Here is a 24,601-nt window from a genome sequence, read left to right as displayed (position 1 = left end):
GCTCTGCAAGCGCCACTGATTTACTGTGAGCTGTGCCAGTGAATTAAGTCTCACGTTACTGGTTCCAGTGCAACTACTGAGCAGTTTCAGAGGTTACATACGGATAGGGCTGAGCGATAAATCAAATTAATTCGATTAATTCGCGTTTTTAACTCTTTAAGCTGCAGTCAATTCCAGCCATTTTCAGTATAAAAAATCGCTAATATTCTATTTGTAAATAAAAATATGACGAGAAATACAGGGAATATTGGACGCGCATCGCGAGGTGCATTTCCTTGAAAACGAACGATTCGTGGATTTTATACAGACTTCAAGACATGTTTTGGACAAAATAGTTCACTGGCTTGTTTTGTCTGGATGTCCAAGGTTGGATTATGGCCGTTTTTTGTGGAATATTTTCATCTGTGTGTAATAATAAACCCGGAAATGTGAGTTGCGCTGTGTACGTTGAAGCCGTGTATAGAGAACGGATGGATGGATATTCGTTGTTTGTCGGACAAATGTGTTTATATCACCCGCTGTTGTAATCACATCTGAAAGTGGTTTATACCGGCGGATTCATGAGAATCTAAGCTTACCATCGATGTATAATGTTTCTATCATCGAGTTTGCAGCGTCGGTCAATTAAGCGAAATACTTTAGCGCATCTCAAAGTGTACCGTGAGCGGGACACTGAAGCGCACTGAAGTGCAAAGGGTTAAAACCTGACGATTTGAAAATTTGCCAAATCGTAAAATCGAGGCGAGCTTAAATATATAACAATACAGATTCTTCTTCTGCCTTTCACGACTTGTGCACTGGCGTTTGCTTCCGCCTCTCATCTCCTTCCACCAAAACACTCACACCCCCGTCATGGCGGACAGAACAGCAGACGAAGAGTTGATCGCGAGAAAAGGGCCTCATGTTACATCGATTATATGGAAGTGGTTCGGCTTTGACAAGACTGACACAGAGCAAACTGCAGTCATGTGCAAGGTTTGCAAAAGTACTGTGAAAACGAAGAGTAGCAGCACAACTAACCTCTTTCAGCACCTCCAGCAGAGGCATCCTAAAGAATGGGAAGAGTGCTGCAGCTACGGGAGTGCAGCATGGCTAGCACTAGCCATAGCAAACACACCGCAAGAAACAACAAAAATCCATTGAAATCGTAATCGTCCAAGATGACTAAAAAAATCGAGATTTTATTTTTTGGCCATATCGCCCAGCCCTATATATGGACTTTACTTTTGATAACTTGGATGGCCAAAGCCAGAGGAGTCAAACTCATCTTAGTTCAGGTTCCACATTCAGCCCATTTGATTTCCTGTGGACCGGACCAGTAAAATAATAACATACAGACAGGTACGGGTGCCTTATAGAGGGACGTATTTGTTGCATTGCTGTATATTATTCTTGTTACTGTGTGACCTACAGTGTGTTAGTCTCTCAGTCTGCATGAATCCTGTTGACTTTGATGATCGTGATTAACAGTCAAACTATCAACCGTGAAATTTGCTCCAGACATTAAAGTGGCCTCAAGCACGATTTTCAATGATATTTTATTGACCTTGACAAGTGATCCTGAGCACACAGCTACACTGAATGCACAACAAATGTGGACCCTTTGCAGATCGGATGCTGCATCGCCATGATTCCATTAGAATCAATGAAGCAGGCTGCAAACATACTTCAGTGTTTTTATTAGATTTTTACACAAGCTGTGCAGAGTTTTTGGACACAGAAAAAGAACAAAAACAATATTTTTTTTAAAGATTAAACTACCTCTATCTACTATCTTGTTGTTTTTTGTCTTTTTCAGGCTGAATGTTCTTAAAATTGAATTCGTCTTTCTTAACAAATGTCAGGTTGTCGTCTCTTGTTTCTTGAAACTGGCTGGTTTCTCCTGAAGCTCCTACAATCACCAGGACCTGGATGAGTTTAGCAGCAAAGGGCACCATGACAGAGACTTCTGTGGTCGTTAATGACCTCCAAGCAGCACCGATTTCCAGACTCACCAGAGTGTTTTTATTGCAGAATGACAGATTTAACCAAGCATCTGTGGATAGTTCTTAATTCATGATTGATTCTTTAATTCTGGTATCCAGAATTAAAGAATCAATCATGAATTAAGAACTATCCACAGATTTAACCAAGCATCTGTGGATAGTTCTTAATTCATGATTGATTCTTTAATTCTGGTATCCAGTTCCTCGTTACATCCATGATTAGACGACATAAATACAGATTTTTGCGTCCTAAAATGCCTGAATTCTTGGCAGCTTTTCTAAAAAATTGCGATGTAAGTGCATGTGTCACGACACAACAAAACAAGCGAGTGTCCATCAAAAGTTTGCTCAACTCCACCAACATCCTTTAACCTTAATATATAGTAAAAAGACCATGAAAGTCATCGCAGACAAACTTGCTGCATATTAAGGGTTATTCTTCATGTCGCGTATAAAGTAGCTGCCTGAGTTTAAGAGTGTGTTCATGATGATAGGGCACTACTCTGGATAAGGACAGGAGATGCAGCGGCTCAGCTAATGGCAGCTCTCAGGCCTACAGCCAGCCCCATTAGGCAGTCGTAATGCAAAAAGCTCACTACCCAAGGACAGGAAACACAGGAGCCCGGCTGAAGAGCACTTATCAGAGCTCCAGTACGAGGAGGAGTGGGTGTCCCGGAATCCGTGCAGCGCTGCCAGAGGGTGAAAGGAGTTTGTTATCAGCAGCCGCAGCGCTATCATCCAGGTAATAGAATTAGCATGAACATATGCCGTATCATTTCCTAGATGTTCTGATATTCTCTTCATCCTTTCCACTAACGCGCTCCATATTTTCCATTTCAACCCAAATCAGAGGCACATTTTTTCCTATTCCACTTAGGCCAGTCATCCAAAAGCCACAAGAAAGGTCTAAATTAATAATCTCCCCTGTGCTTGGCTCTCCTTTTCCCCCGGGAGCTTCTGCCTCGTGCTTTTTGGAGCATAATGATGCAAGCTGGGCCTCACACCCTGCAGGACACAAGGGGGGTTGTAGACTGAAGGTGATGGAAAAGTCCAGAGAAACAAAAGACGGTGATACAAGGCAATTATAGACGAACGAAAACAGACGATGAGGCGTCTAAGGGGAACGAGAAGGCAAGAAAAGCAGAGGGAAGAAGGGAAGAAGGGGCAGGACGGCCAGCGAAGAGTGATGAAATATTTAAAGAAACAAAGAAAAACGCAGACAGAGAGGAGGAGCAGAGGAGGCTTTTACCAGACAGAGATTAACTCCCCTCTGTCAGACCACCTGGCCGCTCTGCAGCACTCAAATACACACCGAGACGACTGAAACTGACTGTGATAAATGTTGATATTTTCGGTATTTAAACGGTTTCCATAGCAGCATCAAAATGACTCAAATATTAACGTCCAATGTCAGCTTCATCTCGGAATGAACGATATTCTTACAGCAGGGCCTCTGGATGACAAATTGTACTCATAGTTTATATGGCAGGGGTGTCCAACATGAGGCCCGTGGTCCAAAAGTGGTCCTCCAGAGGGTCCAATCCGGCCCTCAAAGTGTAAAAATTACAGAGAAGACATTAACTGCAGATTGTAAATTAGTAAAACTATAAATTTAAAATCATTTCTAGACCATCACACGTTGTTGGATCAGAAAGTAAAATACTGGATTGTTCTTTCGTCATTTTGTGTCTCATTTTTGTTGTTTTTGTCTTTTTTTGTCTGACGTTTGTCATTCATCTCATGTTTTTGTTGTTTTGTTTCTCATTTTTGTCATTTTGTGTTTCCTTTTTGTCTCACTTGTGTTTTTTGTCTCATTGTTTTGCTTTATTCATTGTTTTGTGCATCTTTTTTGTCATTTTGTGTTTTTGTTGTTTTGTTTCTTGCTTTTGTCATTTTTTTGTCTCGTTTGTGTAATTTTTGTGTTGTTTTTGTCATCTGTCCATTTTTTTGTCACTTTGTAACTTTTTCTCTTTGTGTCATTTGTCGCACTTTTTGTCGTTTTTTGCAATTATTTTGTGTTGTGTTTGTTGTTTTGTCTTTTTTGTTTGATTTTTGTCATGTGTCTCATGTTTGTCATTTTGTTTCTTGCTTTTGCTGCTTTGTGTCTCATTTTTGTAATTAAATTTTGTCTTAATTTTGCTGTTTTGTCTTTCTTGTCTGACTTTTGTCGTTTGATCATAAAGTAAAATACTACATAGATGTTAGGGCTGGACCCCAATATCCGAATATTCGTATCCGGATATTAATTTTGGTATCCAAATATTGCCTCGCCCCCCAAAATCCATAAAGAACTCCCCTTCTTTACGTGGAAGACATCTGTCTGAGCTGCACTGTTACATAAAGATGATTGAAACTGTGTTTTAGGAGAAAGCCTACAAATATTGACAGACTCGACATGAAAGAAAGTTGATTTATCTCACAGTACACAAATCTCATCGGCTCTGAAATGAAATCCCTCCTGGCCGTGGCTCAAACTGAGAAAACAAAATGGCAGCGAGCCCGAGACACAGCGGGCTGTGGAGGGGTACTTTCATCAGATTATTGAAATGCATCGCCGAAGTAAGACCACAGCAGCATCCGTCAAAGACGATTAATCAGCCGGTGAGCTATGATTTCAGATCTGCTCGGATATTGGTGGATTGCTGATGGAGCGTTGGATCACCGGTCATTTAACCCGGTGCCTGGAGAGAGCCAGAAGTCTGGCATCGAAACCACACTCTTATGAGTTACGCACAACCAGCAGCTCTGTCTGATGCTGTAGCCTAAAGCATGTTCAGAGACTGTAGGTGGATGAGCTGCTGTTTCATTGTGCATGTGTCTCTCTGCTGTCTGCGGTATAAATGAGGGTACTACAAAGCAGCTTCATGCTGTAAGGTTAAAAAGAAATACTTGTAGTGGCACTGCATGCACACAATTCAGCAGTACCACAGGGAGAAACAGACATCATCTCATCTGTTCTGTTATCAGGGGGTAGGTAGCCAAATATCCCCCAAAGTTTAATTATGAGCAAATTTATCAACGCTGTATCTCTGGAGGAGAGATGAATAATCAGCCTTTGGCATGGACGACATTCTGATAGGATACAAAAGAAACTTCCAGTTGTAAATAACAAAATAAAATGTAAAAAACTCACTCATTCAATATTGTAGAGTGAAACTGTCATTATTTAATAAACAAATCTAGATAAAGTTACAGAACCACTAGCTCATTTAAGCAGCAGCATCTTTGACAACAACACATTCATGCAAGATTTTAAGCTTCATTCATATAGAAAACTGGCCTAATTTCACATAAACAGCAGCTACAATTAATTTAAAAAAAAAATCCAGATGTACTTAACCCTGGTGTCGTCCTGCGGGTCAAAATTGACCCGTTTCAAGTTTGAAAATGTGGGAAAAAAATATTTTCACTATAAAACTTCTGATGTCCACTTTTTCTACATTTTTGGGAAATCGTCGTTGAATATTTTTTGGTGCAAAAAAGAAATTTTAAAAATGTTTCTTAAGAACATTCACATAAAAATCAACCAAAATCCAGCTAATTTCACTGGATTTTGGTTGATTTTTATGTGAATGTTCTTAAAGAAAATATTAAAAGTTTTAATGATATCTATGGAATCACTTTAGATATTTTTAGGATTTTTTGGGAAGATTTTTACTCATTTTTCGAAAAATATTTACAAGAATTTTCTTGCCAAATTTGGGGGATTTAAAAAAAAACTTTTAAGGGAAACCTTTAAGGAATTATTGAAAATTTCTTCCTGAAGTTTTTACAAATTTTCAGAAATGGGGGGCATTTTTTTGCTGAATTTTTTAAAGGGAAGGAAACAATATTTTTTGGTGCCTGTAAATGAGAACAGGAGGGTTAAGCAGCAGATTACAAAGTACTTTTTTCAGAGTATCTAGTGCCTTTAATGTTAATGTTACTAACCGTCCTGTTCTGTCTTTCTGTTATTTATGTTGTTGTATGTAAGCCCTCTAATTTCCCTTCAGCCACAGTGTCAGAAAACCACTGAAATCATATCGTCGTCTTACTTTTAGCTATTTTATATCTTGATGACAGATGGGATGAATACATTCTTGCAGTTGCGGTACAGTTTTGGCATCCTGAGTCTTCTGCCTGACGGTAACACCTCAGATTTTGGATACAGGATGTGTGTTTTATCATTTAGAAGCTTCTGTGCCTCCCTGAGCACAGATTTTACATCTAACCTGAAGGTAGTGATGTTCCTCTTTGCAAAACACAAAATTAAGGACGGTTCATTTCAGTTTTAGGATCCTGTACTGTTCACACCAGTTTACTGTCATACTGCTGATGTTATTAATGACACGAGGGCTGGACCTGAATATCCTGAATATCCGAATATTTGTTTGCTACGGCGGTATCCGGATATTAATTTTGGTATCCGAATATTTGCATCCGCTTCACTTCGTTGCATAAACACAAGACAAGATGCTGAAGACCTCCGCTGTTTGGGAATTCTTCAGTTTACCTGAAGACAAAACGAAGGCAAAATTTGTACCCAGGAGACCAGACAAACGGATCTGAATATTCGGGCCATCTCCACCACAAGCCCCGCCCCATTGGACATTAGGGGGCGGAACACATATTCAGATATTCCTCTTTAATAGGGCCCGAATATTCGGAGGCCAGAAACCACTATTCGGGACAGCCCTAAATGACACCTGTGCCTTATTAGTGTGACAAGTCAACATGTCTGCTGTGAATTGCTGGATTATTGCACATCATAACGATGTTTTTAAAACTACCCCTGAGCAGAATGACTGGCCAGCCTCTTCTAAAGAACAACATCAATCCATCCACTGCTTCATCTTTTCTCCTACAAAGGGCACAGAGTGTTTATTACCCACTTTCTCATGAGTCTGGGAGAAGCTCCTCGTTCATCCAAACTGGACGAGGCTCAACGCTTTGAAGTGGAGGACGGCAGATCGTCGGTATGCCAGGCTATCCTGGCCGACTGCGACCAGACGGATTCGGCACCCTGTGGTCATCTCTGCCTCCTCAATCCTTCACTCTCTGTCTCACTCTCTCTCTCTCTCTTCTAGTCGTTTCATTATCTCTTTCTCTCATTCTGTCTGTCTTTGTAGGGTTGGAAGGACGGACGGCGTGAAAAAGCAAACCTAGACGGAGCACTGCCAGACCATCTGCCGAGCCAAGGACTCCTCTCTTCCAGACACTGACCGTCTGAACCTTGGCAGCAGTCGCCCTGTCCTGCTAGAATACTGATCTTCCTCTAATGTATGTGAGGCTGCCCGGAAACACGTAGAAGAATGTATTAATTAATTCAACATGGAGCAGAATCTGGAAGATCTAATATTCCTTCAATCCAATTCCCATTAGTTTGTAAATCAAAAGTTCATCTGTGTGGGGCCAAAAATACATAAAGAAAACTTTGTTTTCATTCTAGTCTGTAACTAGGCTGTAAATAGATTAGTTAAGACAGTTTAAGTTGTTAATTTTTATAAGTATGAAAGCAGCTGTAGAAATATGATCAAGTACAAGCCAGGATAAGAGTGTAAAGCATCATTAGTGGTCCTTTGAGGCTGCAGAGTTCCTTCTATACAGTCAGTTACATCTCAGTATCATATCAAAAGGATTCGTCTACTGGGGAGCAGGAATCAGTACGCTTCATGGTCTATCTGTGTTTTAGTTTTGTATTTATCTTGAGTGAAGCTGCATGATTTTATTTTACGATTTGGAATCTATGGTGTGTTTTCTTTCTTTGATACTCTAAGGAGAATGATGATAAATATTTGGAACCAGACATTTCCACAAACTCCATCACTAAAGCTAGGGCTGGGCGATATGGCCAAAAAATAAAATCTCAAATTTTTTTTTTTAGTCATCTTGGACGATTACGATTTTAATCGATTTTTGTTGTTTCTTTGCGGACTGTTAGCTATGGCTAGTGCTAGCCATGCTGCACTCCCGTAGCTGCAGCACTCTTCCCATTCTTTAGGATGCCTCTGCAGGAGGTGCTGAAAGAGGTTAGTTGTGCTGCTACTCTTCGTTTTCACAGTACTTTTGCAAACCTTGCACATGACTGTAGTTTGCTCTGTGTCAGTCTTGTCAAAGCCGAACCACTTCCATATAATCGATGTAACATGAGGCCCTTTTCTCGCGACCAACTCTTCGTCTGCTGTTCTGTCCGCCATGACAGGGGTGTGAGTGTTTTGGTGGAAGGAGATGAGAGGCGGAAGCAAACGCCAGTGCACAAGTCATGAAAGGCAGAAGAAGAATCTGTATTGTTATATATTTAAGCTCGCCTCGATTTTACGATTTGGCAAATTTTCAAATCGTCAGGTTTTAAAAAGGCGAATTAATCGAATTAATTCGATTTATCGCTCAGCCCTAACTAAAGCCTTTGTTTTTCTGCCTTGACAACTGTTTAAATAAAAGAGAACTCTTCAACAATTTGCCTTCAGTGTTGATTGACTATTACTCAGAGTGCGTATCCAGCCAGATACTGCTGTAGGTGTGACCTTCACTCGAATACCTTTCTCAATTTGTATAATACAATATAATGATAATCTGACTGATGGTGAATATCATATCTGATAACCAGATAACTGGTTGATCCCTACTAACGATGGTTGACATACTCACCGGGAACTTAAGGAATCATCAGGTGGTGAGGTGATCTTGAATTTTTTTGGCCAATCTGTAGAGTATTTGTTGACATACATTGTCAGAGATTAAAGTATTTGAGAGACTAAAGTCTTGACTATACTCACTTCCATGTAGCTGTAGTTATTATACTATTTTTTGCTTTAGTTACAGCACTCTAGTCCACAAATATGCAGTATATCATGGCTACGTATTCCACGCATGCACACCACTATCCTCATAGCGTTGTGACCATGTGGACCCTCACAAACATAGAATAACATTGGCCGAGTATGTGCCAAGGGTGTCAAACATGTGGCCCACGGACCAAAACCAGCCCTCAAAGTGGAAAAATTCCAGAGAAGACATTAACTGCAGATTGTAAATTAGTAGAACTATAAATTTAAAATCATTTCTAGACCATGAAAAGTTGTTTGGATCATAAAGTAAAATACTAGATTGTTCATTGTTCTTTGTGTCTTGTTTTTGTCATATTTTGTCTGACTTTTGTCTCGTGTTTGTCGTTATATTTCTCATTTTTGCCATTTTGTGTTTCCTTTTGTCTTTCTTGTGTTTCTGTCTTGCTTTTATCATTTTGTGTTTTGCTTTATTTGTTGTTTTTTGTCTTGTGTTTGTCATTTTGTGTGGGTCTATTTTTCTCGCTTGTGTCGTTTGTCCATTTTTTTGTCGCTTTGTGTCTCATTTTTCTCATATTTTTTAGTTTTTTTGTCTTTTTTTTGTCTGGCTTTACGATATCATTCCGTTCCAGATCCCAGGTGACTAAATGTTGTGTTCCTTTGTAGATTCTGGAAGTTGTAATGTGGAAATGATAAACTGAGGATGAATGTGGATGAAATTAAACTTATTTTTCTTTAGAAATTTCAGCCTGTTCATGATGTTTTGTAGAAAAATGATTCATTAAATGTGAATATTTTCAGAACGTACCTTTTTGCACTAAAACAAATGAAAGATTTAGAGTTTATAGGCTACTATGCTGTGATTTTACTGGTCCGGCCCACTTGAGATCAAACTGGGCTGAATGTGGAACCTGAACTAAAATGACTTTGACACCCCTGGTATTTGCAGATTGAGTACAAGTCTTAAGCTGTTATGAAGCGAATTGTCTACTATCGTAATCCAGAGCAATGAGGTAACAAATATCCTTCTACGGGAACCACTTACATGTCAATATCACATTAGTGCATTAGTCGGTTCTCTGAAATCTCTTTATTACAATTTAATGAACTAGTTGTTCCACGTGGATGATGGGTCAATGGAGTAATGACGGGCTTTGTGACGTGATATAAAGAAAAGTTCAGTCGAGGAAAAATGTGCACAAGCGCTTCCTATTAAAAAATAATCCATCATTTGGACAAGGTGAGCTGTGGTTTGCTGATTCTGGAGAAACTGAACCATTCACCAGGGAGAACAGGAAGGAAAATGCAAGAATAAGAGCTTCTTTGCGATGCCATTAAGGCTAAACGGAGGAGGAAAAACGTCCTTTTGTTTATTCTTCAGCACACACAAAAGATAGGCAGCTTATTATCATGGCTGGGACACAAAGGAGATGCAATCTGTGGAAGACAGGCAGGTTGCAGCAGTTCTGGAATCTTTGCCAGCTTTAAAATGGGGGAAGGGAGCTCCAGATGTTCCTATTTATCCAGGGCAGGGGTCACGAGGAAAGGCTCCTAATGAGTTTTTTTAAAATTAAAGTAAGCAGGTGGAACTACAGACAAGCAGACAAAAGCCGGTGCAAACTGTGAGTGTTGACGGCGTGCCGCTAAAAACTCAACAGAAAAATGAACAAAGAGATGGCACTTTCCACTCCTCTCTCCCACCGAACTGTCTGCACTCCAGCACATCTGGGATCATTTCTCCAGTGCCTCTGCTGTATTGTCCTCTTCAGCTTCTGGCTTCAATAAAGGGAAAAGAAAAGACGGGCAAAAACATGTGGGCACACACACAGACAGAAACAGGCGGCAGTAATCGCCTTCGCATCCACGTGTGAGCTTGTTCAGCCACATTTGAAATGACGGTATTCCCACATGTGGGTGAAGGTTAATGTGTTGTGAATTTGACCCAGTTCTGAGCAGCCACTGTGTTGATGAGATCACCGAGGGAAAACCAACCACAGAAATGCAGTACTAATGCTGCTGTCACTCTAAATCCACCTGCCTCTATACTGCTAATATCATTTTTACACTGTTGAGGAGGTTTATTATGAGGTTTACATGAGAGCACGCCACTCACATGGCTCCTAGCAATCTGCTGGACATCTATCAGATGGTCACTCATGCACATTTTCCCACTGTGTTGCATTGATCTGTCTATTACCAGCCTGTCGATCGGACTTCCGTCAGTACAGTTGACTTATGTGTCCTACTTTGAAAGCCTGATGTAAAACACAGACCTAATTTCACTATCCTCCGTGGAGACAAATATTTAATTTTGGATGTTATTCCATAAAGGAGTCTCTATTGGCACCACCTACTCCCAGCTGAATCTGCTCATTTCCAATGTGATACTTGAGCTTATTGTATTATCTCCATAATCCTTGTTTCTGTGTATCACAGAGGTTTTTTGTGTTACAGTTTTTTGGATGAATCAGACACCAGACTGGTCAAATCGATCAAATACGCAGCTGTTATAAAATGATCTGTATGCTGCATTTTCAATATGTAATCAACTAATCCGGTTGTCTTTTTACACGAGTTTATTAGGCACATTTAACTAAAAGTACATTTAACTGAAGCTAATGCAATAACGTTTATTTTCATGGACGTCATAAAGTTTAGATTTTTATAATTTGCTATTAGGACATGTTGATCAAACTGTATGGTGATTTAGTTTGGAGTCTTCTTGGGTTGTACTGGAATATACTGACACGTTTCTGTTATTCTGTTATTAATAAGATGTTTTTGCAGGGCTACATTACTTTTAGCCAAGTGTACCAAATATATTGGTAACTGAGGACATCTTCAAGGACATTTAGACAAAACATGATGTGTTTTTCCTACAAATGTAAGACATACATGCATCTTTTTTCTTTATTCTTAAAATAAAATCTCTTATAGGCCGAGCTGCTTTAACATTCAACGCATGTATCAAAACCATCGTCTATATATAGTCAATATAATTAGTAGTTAGCAGTAGCATGTGGCACTAGCAAGTTTGGTGAGCTGGCTTGTACAGTTTCTCAGTCAGTGATAAGTTAGCTTAGGACATTGTAGTAGTCTTGCAGCTAGCATTGGCATTTAGAGTTAGCACTAGCAGGTTTGGAGAGACTATATGTATAGTTTCTTTGTCACTTTTTCACAGTTGGCACTAGATATTCAGCATCTAGCACTAGTTAACTGGTAGCATCAGCACTAGTCACTACCTGGAGCATCTCCTCAGGGATCCTAGGTCTTTCATTGAGTGCACATCTTTCTTGGTTGGAGCACAAGTGTCTTGTGTTTAAATTAACTTAAATACATATCTTCTCTTTGTGAGTCATTCCGCACACTTTTTTCTTCACCAATATTACAAAAGTGAAGTTACTGCAGCTAATGAGTCTGTCACAAGGAATACTGGATATGTTGCAACCTCCTGTGGCTGTTTAATTTGAATGACTCTGCTATCTATTGTGGTTGCAATTGCGCAAAGACACAGAGGTTTCCATTGTCCGATCATTCACAGTGTTGTGGTGGTAAGAATTCACTTATCAAACGACGCCAACTCCACTGAGTAAACACATTGAATTTCTCTAGCGTAGGCGTAGCAATGAGGGTGAGGTGAAAAGTATTTGCTGACGTAAGATAACAACCAAGGTTAACACTTCAGTTCTGATCATTCAACGGCACAAGAACCTGCTTTATTTATATCTGCAAGTCATAAACTGGCTCTGAAGCTCCACAACCTGGGACGGTCCACACCGCTGTGCTCCTGGATCCTTGACTTTCTGTCCAACAGGCCTCAGGTGGTCAGAATCGGCAGCTAACTATCGGCCACTCTGGTCCTGAACATGGGAACACTGCAGGGTTGCGTGTTCAGTCCAGTCCTCTTTACTCTGTTCACACATGGCTGCACTGCCATCCACACTTCAAATACCATTGTGAAGTTTGCAGATGACACGACTGTGGTGGATCTTATATCAAACAATGATGAGACCAACTACAGGGAGGAGATCCAGCACCTGACCGAGTGGTGTTCAGACAACAACCTGATCCTGAACACTAGGAAAACCAAGGAAGTCATGGAGGACTTCAGGAGATCCAGGAAGACGGCCCATGCTCCTCTCCTCATACACGGAGAGGATGTAGAGGAAGTTGATAACATCAGGTTCCCCAGTGACCTCACATGGACCTTGAATGCCTTCCACTTGGTTTAAAAAAAAAAAAAAAAGCCCAAAAAAGACTTTATTTCCTCAGAAGGCTCCAATGGACTGGACTCCATTCTCAGCTGCTGAAAAACTTCCATAGAACCACCATAGAGAGCATTCTTTGTCTTGATATGGTGGTCTGGTATGGAAGGACTTGGCCAGGGTGTTAAAGACAGCTCAGGGGATTGTGGGACACCCTCTGCCAAACCTGGACTCTGTGAGAACTAACTGCTTAATGACAAAAAAGAGTATTGATCTGGAAGTTTTTCCTGCTACTGTCAGGACCCTTCCACTCAAAACATCTCCCATTTCCTCCAGATGTGATGAAGTCATGAGTTTTTTGCCTTTTCCTCTCATTCTTCATTGTCAGAAGCATTAGGGTGCTTACACTGTGTGACCAACAAAGGGAAAACGTGGAAATTAGTGATTATCAGTTTATTAAATGACTCCACATGACTCTGGTCTACTTAGCTAATCGTGTTAAAGGCAAACATCAACAAACGGACGCAAATGGAAGATGTATTTTAGGTTGTCTGACCTAATTCGGCCTCTTAGCAGCATGTTCACAAGTTTAATTGTGTCTAGTTGTGTGTAAAGAGATATGAGATGGTCTCAGAGGGAAATATTCAAGTTCAAGGGGGATAACTAGTCCTTTTTGCCTGCAGTTAAATGCATTAGTATGACCCCAAATCTCATGTTTACACCACAAAAATACCATCTTCAGACAGGTAGTCCACATTAATTTGTGATTCAGACGTATTCTTACAGCCATGACTTGTATAAATTGTGTACGTAAGAAAACAAGACATGTTCTCTGTGATTTAGCAGCTGATGGCAAAACCCAGCAGCAACAACACAATACAGCACTCCGTCAGTAGTTAAATTTGCCATGACAACGGCGTCATCGATAAGGAAAAAAAGCCACAATAAAACCAGATTCATCTCAGGACACAATCACTGTGAATAATCCCCATATTTGGATCAACAGAAAACTTGTTTTAAAGTACAAGATCTAACACCACATAGTGATACAATAACATGATTTACGAGCTCGGTCGAAAGCCCTAATCTCGACTTTAACTGCCTTTAATACATATAAATCCAAACCCAACATAAATAAGAAAAAAAGTTGGTTAACTGGTCAAGGTTTAAGACAACAGAGTGTCGCGTTATTCCTTCTGTAGTGGGAGACATTAATGAAAATAGACAGAAGACTCCACAAGCATGAAGGTAAATTATTCATGTCTTCAGGTCATTGCGTTTTTCCTTTTCCCTTCTTGTTGTGACGTATGCTACGCTCGTTCTTTCTCCTTCTCTTTTCACGAACCATCCACATAAATAAATGACCTGGCACATCAGCACAAACCCAGCAAACCCTCTCAGCGGCAGTCAGCGCCCACAGTGAAGAGGCCAACAACTGGAATGCAGACACAGCTGGCTCTCAGCTGGTGAATCAGTCTGGTAAACAATAACACACAAGGAGAAGGCCTACAGGAGGTCCACATGTGGCGTCCTCAGGGTTTCTACGAGTATGAGGCTTTGGTGTCATTTAGCTGAGAAAGTATGGAAAGCCAGCATCGGATTATAAAAGCCTGAAGTCTTTTGCTTCATTAAAACTCAGGCCATATTAGATGGAAGGTTCAACGTACTTTCTAATAAAACTGCAGAGAGGGAAATGCAGGCCGATGTCCAGTATTTATGAATATACTCTGTCAAAGTCATAAACAGGGTCGTAAATTTTAAGAATCAGTGAATATAGTTCATGTCTGAGTTAACTTCAGCAGTATGAATTCTAATGTCCAATAATTTCTAAAGGCTCTTTGTTTCTCAACTCAGTTACTTCTCTGACAGACAGGCATACCCACTGTGTTTCCATAGTGACGAGCAATTGAAATCCAGACAGCTGGAATTAATAATTTCTCCAAAAACGAGAGCTGATTGACATTTATGCAGACGTTTCTCACTTGTGATGTAAAATAGGTGGTGAAAACTCTGAAGGACGTCTGAGATAATAGTCCTGTTAAACAAATTCCAGTATTCACAGATGAGCCACAACATTCAAACCACCTGCCTAATGTTGCGTAAGTTCCCTTCATGCTGCCAAAAGAGCTCTGAATAGTCCGGTCAAGGACATGGGACCTCTGACAGTGTCCTGTGGTGTTTGGCACCGGGACGTTGGCAGCGGATCCTTGGGGTCACTTGGCTTGCAGGGTGGGGCCTCCATGGACTGGGCTTATTGTGATGCATCCACCAGATGCTCAGTCCCATTGAGGTCTGGGGAGTATGGAGGCTGGGTCAACACTTTGACTTCTTTGACATGTTCCTGATCAGTTTCTGTCGTATGGCAGGATTCACTGTCCTGTAGGGGGAGGCCTCTGCTGTTACCATGGGGGGTTGTAGTTGGTCTGGAACTATGTTTAGGTGGGTCATATGTATCAAACTAACATCCACGTGAAAGTCAGGACACAAGGTTTCCCAGCAGGATCTTGCACTGTGAGATGATTAATGCTATTCACTGAACCTAGAAGTTCAAACACAGCAGTACAGTGTTACATCGCTGCTCACACAAAACTGTGTATCCCAACATATAGACTGATGCTTCAGGATTATTAACATTTAAACTACTTGTTTTATCTCATGTTTCTCCCATTTGGAAACAAATACTGACTGCTGGTCTGAGGAGAAGGTAAACACACATTTGATTCCTGTGACATCCTCTAGTCACTGTAATTATGCTATCGGTCCTTGATCCTGTTTGTTACACAAAATACTTGGATCAACCACCAGGAGTCACAACTGCAGCAAGAAGACAACGGGCTGCATTCCAAACTGCAAATTTTTTATGTTTAAGTTTGTACTACAGCCACTCTCACAAAGCACATACTGTTTAATGCAGTTTGTATGCAATTGAGACACACCATCCATCTGTCCGTCCATTGTCTTCCACATTTTTGAGGTCAGATCATGGAGGCAGGAGACGAAGCAGGCCATTCCAGACGTCCCTCTCCACAAAAACCCTTTTCAGTTCTTCCTGGGGGATCCTGAGGTGTTCCCAGGTCAGGTGAGATACATAATCCCTCCAGAGGGTTCTGGTTCTACCCCGGAGTCTCCTCCTACACAGACATGTTCAGAAAACCTCCAAAGGAAGTCTCCCTGGAAGATCTGAATCAAATGTCCAAACCCCCTCCACTGGTTCCTTTAGAGGTGAAGGATCAGCAGCTCTACTCTGAGCTCTCTCCAGATGTCTGATCTTCTCCTCCTATCTCTAAGACTGAGACCAGACACCCTACAGAGGAAGCTCATTTCAGACGCTTGTATCCATGATCTCATTCTTTGGGTCACTACTCAGAGCTCATGACCATAGGTGAGGGCTTGCGAACCAATCCTCCTGTCCATCTCTCACTCCATTTTCTTATCACTCTTGAACAAGATACTTGAACTGTTTCGCTTGGGGAAGGAGACACACCACTTCGTCACAATAACACATCTTAAACTTTGACCGTTAGAGTCTGTAATGTTAAATAAAATGTCTTCTGTCACTGCACTCTCAGCAGGCTCAAACTTGTTTATACTCGCCTGATACATGGTGACTTATGTGATGTAATCGTACAGCATCACCATGGCTAGAAGAGCATGCTGGCTTACATACTGCAAAATTCAACCAAATGTAGTAGGAAGTGGGTATTTTTGGCATACTGCATTTGATGTACTCTGTACTGGGACATACTAAAGCTATTCCTGGCACACTGTATAGAACACACCCTGTCTTTGAGCTTAACTGACCCCTTGGTAGGATTTGGTTGCAGGTTGCAGATAGGTTGCAACAAACTTCCTCACATTGCTGTTTTTAAGAATGCTGAAGAACCTCTGGTGTCCATACTTTAATGTAGAACCGCAAAAAGACCCTCCCTAGAGCCTGCGTTTGGTTTCTACAAAGTGAGCTGCTGTAGAAACACAGTTAACTCCATGGAAGAGGACCCACCTCCCATGTAGATATGCAAGGCTCATTCCACTGAGACCATAATTATTATGAACACTAGTTTCCATTTCTGCTAATAGGTCCTCATAAATCATGCACACTGGTCCTTTAACTCGCCACTTATGAACACTGCCACCACAGCAATACTAACACTTAAAGTCTGCAGGATCACTGGGATGAGTTCAGGTTTCTGCTGCATCATTTGCTTTCTCCCTGCACCACCTGATTCCTCATCTCTCCAAATGTCAATCGAACTCAAACGAGCATCGCTTATAAAACAGATTGCTTCGGCCAAACTCATCTACCAAACTGCTGACACACCAGGCCTTATCTGTGGCTCAAAGCTGGCACTTACACCATATACCGCAGCCTTTATAAGAGGCTTATGTATTTATGGTTCGTGTGAACATTTCTTGGGCTCATCAGCTTGTTCAGAGCAGCGACCCACCAGGACTAACCCAATAAATGCCAATGCTTCTCACGGATCTCTGACTGTAGCTCAGATTGTATTGTGGTTATTAAAAATATGTGAAGACTGAGATAGAAATGTGGAAATGTGAGGTAAGCGAGATGGCACACGAGGAAAGAAAATCATAAAAAAGTCGAAGCATTCTGTGTTCCGGAGACTAATATCTATATTTACACTGTGATCAGTGCCCATAGGCAAAACACAGAGCTGAATGTGACCATGATGAACTCCAGGGTGGATGTCTGTGTGTTTGTGTGTTGGAGAGAGTGTGGGTGGTTGTATCATCCTCCATGGATGTACTCTCACTCGTTGCCCCACTCCCCACTCATTGCTCTCTTATGTTCACTCAGCTCTCCAGAACCGTCGGATTCTGTGTAAAATACCAACGGCACAACACACACAAGGATGGATTCATTATCTGTATGTTCGCATGTGGAGATTAAAGTGTTGTTTCACTGTAAAAACAAAACCTCTGTGATCTGACAGTTTCTAAAAACCTGTTTTAGATTCCGTCAGTGTGTTTGAAATGTACGGAAACTGTGAATTAATGTCTGGTGAAGATGCAGTTAAAAATATATTGGATAAAATGATTAAGTTCATGCTTTATTTGTGTATGTAAATATATTTGTCAAATTACAAACAGTTAGTGTAAATTATTGAAAAAGGAAGCATTGGTTCTGCAATTTTACAGGGATTTAATGTTAGATGAAAAATATTGTGCACAATTACAGAAGTTTTCACAACAAAAATGTTGAATTACTGTATTTGTGTTAGTGAAAAGTGGCCTATTATGGGATGTAGGGCTGGGCGATAAATCGGATTAATTCGATTCATTCGCCTTTTTAAAACCTGACGATTTGAAAATTTGCCAAATCGTAAAATCGAGGCGAGCTTAAATATATAACAATACAGATTCTTCTTCTGCCTTTCACGACTTGTGCACTGGCGTTTGCTTCCGCCTCTCATCTCCTTCCGCAAAAAACACTTACACCCCCGTCATGGCGGACAGAACAGCAGACGAAGAGTTGGTCGCGAGAAAAGGGCCTCATGTTACATCGATTATATGGAAGTGGTTCGGCTTTGACCAGACTGACACAGAGCAAACTACAGTCATGTGCAAGGTTTGCAAAAGTACTGTGAAAACGAAGAGTAGCAGCACAACTAACCTCTTTCAGCACCTCCAGCAGAGGCATCCTAAAGAATGGGAAGAGTGCTGCAGCTACGGGAGTGCAGCATGGCTAGCACTAGCCATAGCAAACAGAGCGCAAAGAAACAACAAAAATCGATTAAAATCGTAATCGTCCAAGATGACTAAAAAAAAATCGAGATTTTATTTTCTGGCCATATCGCCCAGCCCTAATGGGATGGCTACAACATTAGCTGGTACCAGGAGTGTCATAGCTAGCATATAGAGCGTCGCTCTGGTGCTCATTTGCATAAAGTAAATTCATTTATGCTAATGAGGTGCGGGGAGCAGAGATCCGACGCATCGAAAAACTTTCGTCATACGTCTGAACTAGCCGTTGTTGAACCAAAACCAGGACAGATTCAGCAGACTATTTCTCACCTTAAATGCTTTCAGAAACAATTTTTGCTGAACAGTTTTCGTAATAAAAGAAAGTTTGCGCCTGATCTCTCTATAGTCTATCTATCTATCATCCATCTATCTATCATTTTGTTATTTACAACTGTGATTTACTGTGACGTGTCCAAATGTCTTCGACTGCAAAGCCTGAGTTTATATTTAGTATTGACAAAAAATTTTTGCCGCCCCCGCTGTCAAAATGCTTCTGTTTTTTTGTTTTGTTTAGTTTTTTAACAGTGTATAATGCATCATACTGTTCCCAACCACCCCTCCACATGTGAGGACCAAACAAATCACAAAACATTTAGCAGCTGCACTGACAATACAACACACCCTAAACGTGAGCTAGCATTACGTGAAAACACAGCTCTGCTCCCGTCAGCCTCGCGCCTGGAAACGTGATGTGGGCTAAAATTTCGCGAGTCGATTCCACAACACTTCATCAAACCTTCCAACCAGGTGGCTACAGTTTCAGTGAGAGAGCAGACCACCCTGATCCTCACTGCGGTGGCACTGCAATACTCCGCATGGCTGACACGCACTGACCGCTGCAGCGTCATCAGGACAGCTGTAGCGACACATAATAGGAAAATAAGTGCATTCCTTTCAGAGAGCCTCGCTTCGCTAAAAAGCACAACTTTAATTCTATTTAATTCCTGCTGCTGAGTTATTTCACTTGCTCTGTGACTGTTAAAGGGATAAATTGGTTCCTGGGGATGGTTCCATTTTGAAATGCAATGTGGGTCTTATGACCATTATTCCTCTTTGTTTGGATAAATTTGCCCTCAGTAAAATTCAGAGCTCTGGAAACACGGCAACATCACCCCACCAGATGAAGAAAAAAGAAATGTCACAACTGACTAGGGGTGAAAACAAGCTTACATTTATGAGAGATTACCCAGCATTTTAATTTTTTGGAAAAAGCCAAAGGGAGCAACCAGAGATGGCAGTAATTTCTAACTGCAATGCACAAAAACACAACAAATGGAGACCCCAAACCAGGAAACTGGTCTATAAACAAATTATGATGTTTACAACAGACAGTTTTGGTCAGAATTTTACACTGCAGCTTAATTTTCTCATCAAAAAAATTGAAAACCTGTCTATTCCACCTACTGTCTCTGTTTCTTCCATTGCTGGATGTAATTACAGTAATGTCAATGGCCTCTTGTGTCTCAGAAATTTGCTAAATTCAAAGTTTTTTTACACTCAGATGCACCTTGCTAAAACTAATACAGTCCAGCTTCGTTAAGCTAGAATGCACTATTGTGTAGTTTTATTGGAGCTGTTTTAGAGAGGCGTTAAATCAACTAAATAAGGTAGATTTGCAGTTTGTTTATACCTACACTCACCAAGCCCTTTATAAAGAACACCTGCTCATTCGTGCTCTTATGCAACCATGTGGAAGCGGTTCAGTACATTAAATCCTGCAGATCCAGGTCAGTGGCTTCAGTTAACGTTCATATCAAACATCGGAACGAGGGAAAAAATGTGTCCTCGATGACGTCGGCTGTGGCAGGACTGTTGGTGCCAGATGGGCTGGTTTGAGTTTTCCCTGAAAATGCTGATCTCCTGGATCTCTTTACACAACAGTCTCTCTGGTTTATTCACTATCATAAAAATGTTGAGCTGGATGGGGGGAAAAAAAAACACCCCGTTGATGAAACAGTTGCTGGATTGACTGGACAAGATAGAATGACTCAGATGGATGCAGATAAAGAGTGAAATGTTGGTGTTCATCAGCCAATTTTGCAGACTTTGGGCCCCATGAAACCCATCAATCATCACTTGAATGCTAAAGCTCACCTGAGTATTGTTGCCGATCGCATGCATCCCTTTATAGCCGTGTCACAAAGTCATCTCAAACTACTTTCAAGAACGCGACGACGACTTCAGCATCTTCCCAGCTCTGCTCTGAATCCAGATGTGGTGGGACCTTTGAGCATTCCAATATAAATAACACTAATCCAGCTGCTGAGTCTGTTTCATTGTCAAAGCCAGAAACTATTTGACTGGAGAGCCTCTTATGTCACCATAACTCTGTCATCATAGCCACGAAACTTAAAGGACCCTCGAAATGAGAAAGAAAGCAAGGAGGACACAGAGAAGAAACAAAAGCAGACAGGTAGACAGACATGAATATAAAGAAAAGAGCTGCAGCTTGGAGGTGGAATAAGCAACGGCAGCCAAAAGGACATTTACTAGAGGAGACAAGAGATGGCTGCTCATACTAATACACAGGCAATTAGGAGAGTGGATGGAAAAAAAGAAAAGATGACTGTGATAAATTAGAGTTGCTCAGAGGGAAAGGACAGAACACACAGAGGATTTGAATCCATCGAGGACAACGATCATCTCTGCAAACAATCTCAACAGTTAGGATGAAGCTTTACAACCAGCTTCTTCATAAAAGCAAAGAAAAAAGTCAGGCAGGACGAGAAAAGGACATTTCCTTAAAATAAATTATGACAAACCCTTTAAGAAACTGAGGCTTCTCATCCTACTTAGGGGCTCGACACATGGGAAGCGACAGTTGAGGGGGGAATGCGAAAGTCATCGCAACAGGAGATAAATTCAACACACGGTGCGCAATACTTGACAGCAGCAGGCGACAGTGACACACGGCGCACTGTGCAAAAGCACAGAGCGCTTGTCTCCCTCACTTCTGATTGGCTGTGAAATTGGAGGGATTTTTTATGTTTTCAAAGAGTTTCATGACAGAAAAGCATAAAGATGATGAGCCAGAAGATATTGCTTGATTTAGCCAAAATTTTACTCTTGACATTGGCAACTCCCACGCAGCAGCTCTTTTATTTATATCACGATAGTCATTAAGGGAAGGATCATAAAGAATTGGGAAATCAATCATGGCTAAAATAATTTGCTCCTCCATATTGAAAAGGGCTGAAAACAATGTTTGAGAACCGGAGCGGACCATTAATGTATAGGAGCGGACTGTACTGTGTAACATGCTGTAAACTCATTGGTCAGTGAGTGAAACCCTCGCTGATTGGTTGAAGCTCCAGGTGACATCGACAAAAGTTGAACATTTTTCAACTTTCTTGTATCGCGTCGCAAGCCAGCGGGTCCACGTCTACGTGAATGCGCGCAAAATTTCACATGCACGAATGTCGCCGTCGTGCTTTTGGGAGGAGGGAAAGCGATGTTCGTCTCGTCGCACAACAGCCATAGAAAATGAATGTAGGGTGACTGCTGTCGCTTCCCGTGTGTCGAGCCCCTTACACGTACCTTCATTTTACACTGTCCAAACAACTTTACCACCAATCCACACGGATGCACAGTGAATGTCATGAACTTATTTCCAAATGCAAAAATCGCCCCAAATATCTCCTCAGTAGAAACCATAGATGCCAAGTTCACTTATTCTAAGCGACTCTGGGCTTGTTTTTCTGTAAAGTCGCTTGCAAATGTCATCAGTCGCGGGTTGTGGGGTTTCAGACTTGTTTTCTTAAAGTGTAGTCACTTATTTGGGCTTGCTTTGCTGCCGGTATGAACCCCTCCTGAAACACGTTAGTTTGTCCGTTTCCAGGAATCGTCCACTCACAAACATGGTCAACAACGCCTGATAGTCTCTTAGGCACAGACTGACAATGAGCGGGGAAAAGTGGGGGAAATACGGGAAAAAATACAGCAAAGATCGGAAGAAAGAGAGCGCATAGAAAGACCGGATCTGACCTCAGGCGGGAGATAACTCAAAGGCATTCTATTGATTTGGAAATGTGAGATATGTGCTTACCATGCAGATCTAATACAGCATGCTAGCACTGGAAAGCACGAAAAAAAGTGCACCGCGGTAAATCAACACATTGAGCAGGCGAACCATAAGCAGCAGTCATGGGTTGGAATCCAGCCCCTTTATTGCAGGTCATCTCCCCAATTTCCTCTCTCTCTCTCAAAGCCGAACAAGGTCAAAAAATAACTAAAAAGGGCCCATGAGACAAAACAAGCAAATGAGCTACAGATAGTCATTTACATTCAATGTCAGAATACAATTATTCAAAGTTTTTATGCTCTTACTGTCAATTAACTACAAACAAAATTAAATAATCACATTTCTACTGTTATCACGAGGCTTCTCATTTACAAAATGTGGCAGGTCAGCGTTGGGCTTCGGTATCAACAGTAGAAAATTCACCATATAGTCTAATCTAACCCTTATAAAGCCGAGACCGAGTATACTCGTTCACGCTTACCCGTACACACAGCCGAAACCGAACATTCTCGGCTCAACACGTGTGACTTGTTTATGGTCGCTAATTAACATAAAATATGCACACACTCGTATGTTTAAGTTAACCAATGGCAAGATATAAACATCGGCCCCAAATTTGCTTGTTTCAAACGATAAAGCCGTATAACGAAGCCACAATTACGAAGTTCTTATGGGGGCCGCGTACCGGCCGAAATTCAATATGGCGAACGTCTACGACAATGCGACCTCGCAAGACTTGATCGATATTTTTATGGATTAGGTGGTTTTAGTATATGTTTTAGTATATGTAATTCTCCAGAAACATGGCCTGGTAAGGGTTAACAAACCCTCCATTGTTCTATCACCTCCATGCTCACAGAAGTGGAGTTACAGCCACTAGCTACTGTTTGTTGTTTACAGCACTCTAACTTCACGTTGTCACTGAAGGTGTCGATCCTACACCACATAATAGAAACATAAAGGGCCAATCAGAGAGTAGCTCCTGTAAAAGTTCTCCCATCTCTCGCCTGCATCTAGTTCCTGCAGTAGAAAGCCACCAGCTAACGCACAAACAAACTAAAACACCCATCTCTCTTGATGCACTTATTGCTTTGTCCCGAGGCACGCAAACAGGACGCACATCCTATGTCCTGATTGTACAGACTGCACACACACACACACACACACACACACACACACACACACACACACACACACACACACGGGATGTGCACTTCATCTCAGCTGCAGGCTAAAAGGAAACGCTGCTGATGGTCACTCTCTCCTGCGTCTGTATTTGAGGTTCGCAGATAATTTCACATGATTCCTTTTATTTCAACAACCTCCCAAAGGGGAATCCAAAAATGACGGCTTTTATCCCGCTAGAGCCACAACAAAGCTTTCCGCTGTGCACTTTCCAAAGCGAATTCAAGTCATATTTTGGCAAGAAGGTCATTACTGTACGGGAGTCTGTGAAAGCATTCGCAGTGAAGGAATGATTTATGCAGCGACACAAGGAAAGAAGACTTTCTCAACTCTTCTGGCCTTCAGGTTTTTCACACAGAATAGAAAAGTAGAGTTTTTTTTACAGACATTCACACACACACACACTGAGCGGAGTGAGGAAGCTTTCTGACAGGCAATGAGCTCATGAGATCTGAATGTCTTCCTGTGGTGAATGCTTTTCTGTGGCTTTCTCACAACTATCCCCCTTTTCCCTCGTTTTTTTCTCACACTTTTTTGTTCGCCCGTCCTCTTCACACGTACAACTCGCTCTCCAAGTGTTGATTCTTCGTCTGCTCCCTTTAGAGGGAATTTGAAAAAACAAAAAGGAAAGTAAAAGCTCATTTTTGGATTTAGTATTCTTAATCGGCTAAACCGTTG

General features: G+C 41.3%; 1 protein-coding gene and 1 long non-coding RNA gene across 2 annotated transcripts in view; one reads left to right on the top strand and one right to left on the bottom strand.

Annotated features, from left to right (window-relative positions):
* The window catches only part of coro2ba (coronin, actin binding protein, 2Ba), a 78,632-nt gene that overhangs the window by 42,136 nt on the left and 11,895 nt on the right, over positions 1 to 24,601 (bottom strand). The window lies entirely within an intron of this gene.
* On the top strand, positions 2,125 to 8,420 carry LOC127530383 (uncharacterized). Its single transcript, XR_007937000.1, has 2 exons — positions 2,125 to 2,727; positions 7,094 to 8,420. It is a non-coding gene; the product is annotated as an uncharacterized LOC127530383 (long non-coding RNA).

Source organism: Acanthochromis polyacanthus, chromosome 2 (genome assembly GCF_021347895.1).
Source record: "Acanthochromis polyacanthus isolate Apoly-LR-REF ecotype Palm Island chromosome 2, KAUST_Apoly_ChrSc, whole genome shotgun sequence".
NCBI classification, from domain to species: domain Eukaryota; kingdom Metazoa; phylum Chordata; class Actinopteri; family Pomacentridae; genus Acanthochromis; species Acanthochromis polyacanthus.
The sequence above is the reverse complement of the archived record's forward strand: the minus strand, read 5'-3'. Positions and strand labels throughout refer to the sequence as shown.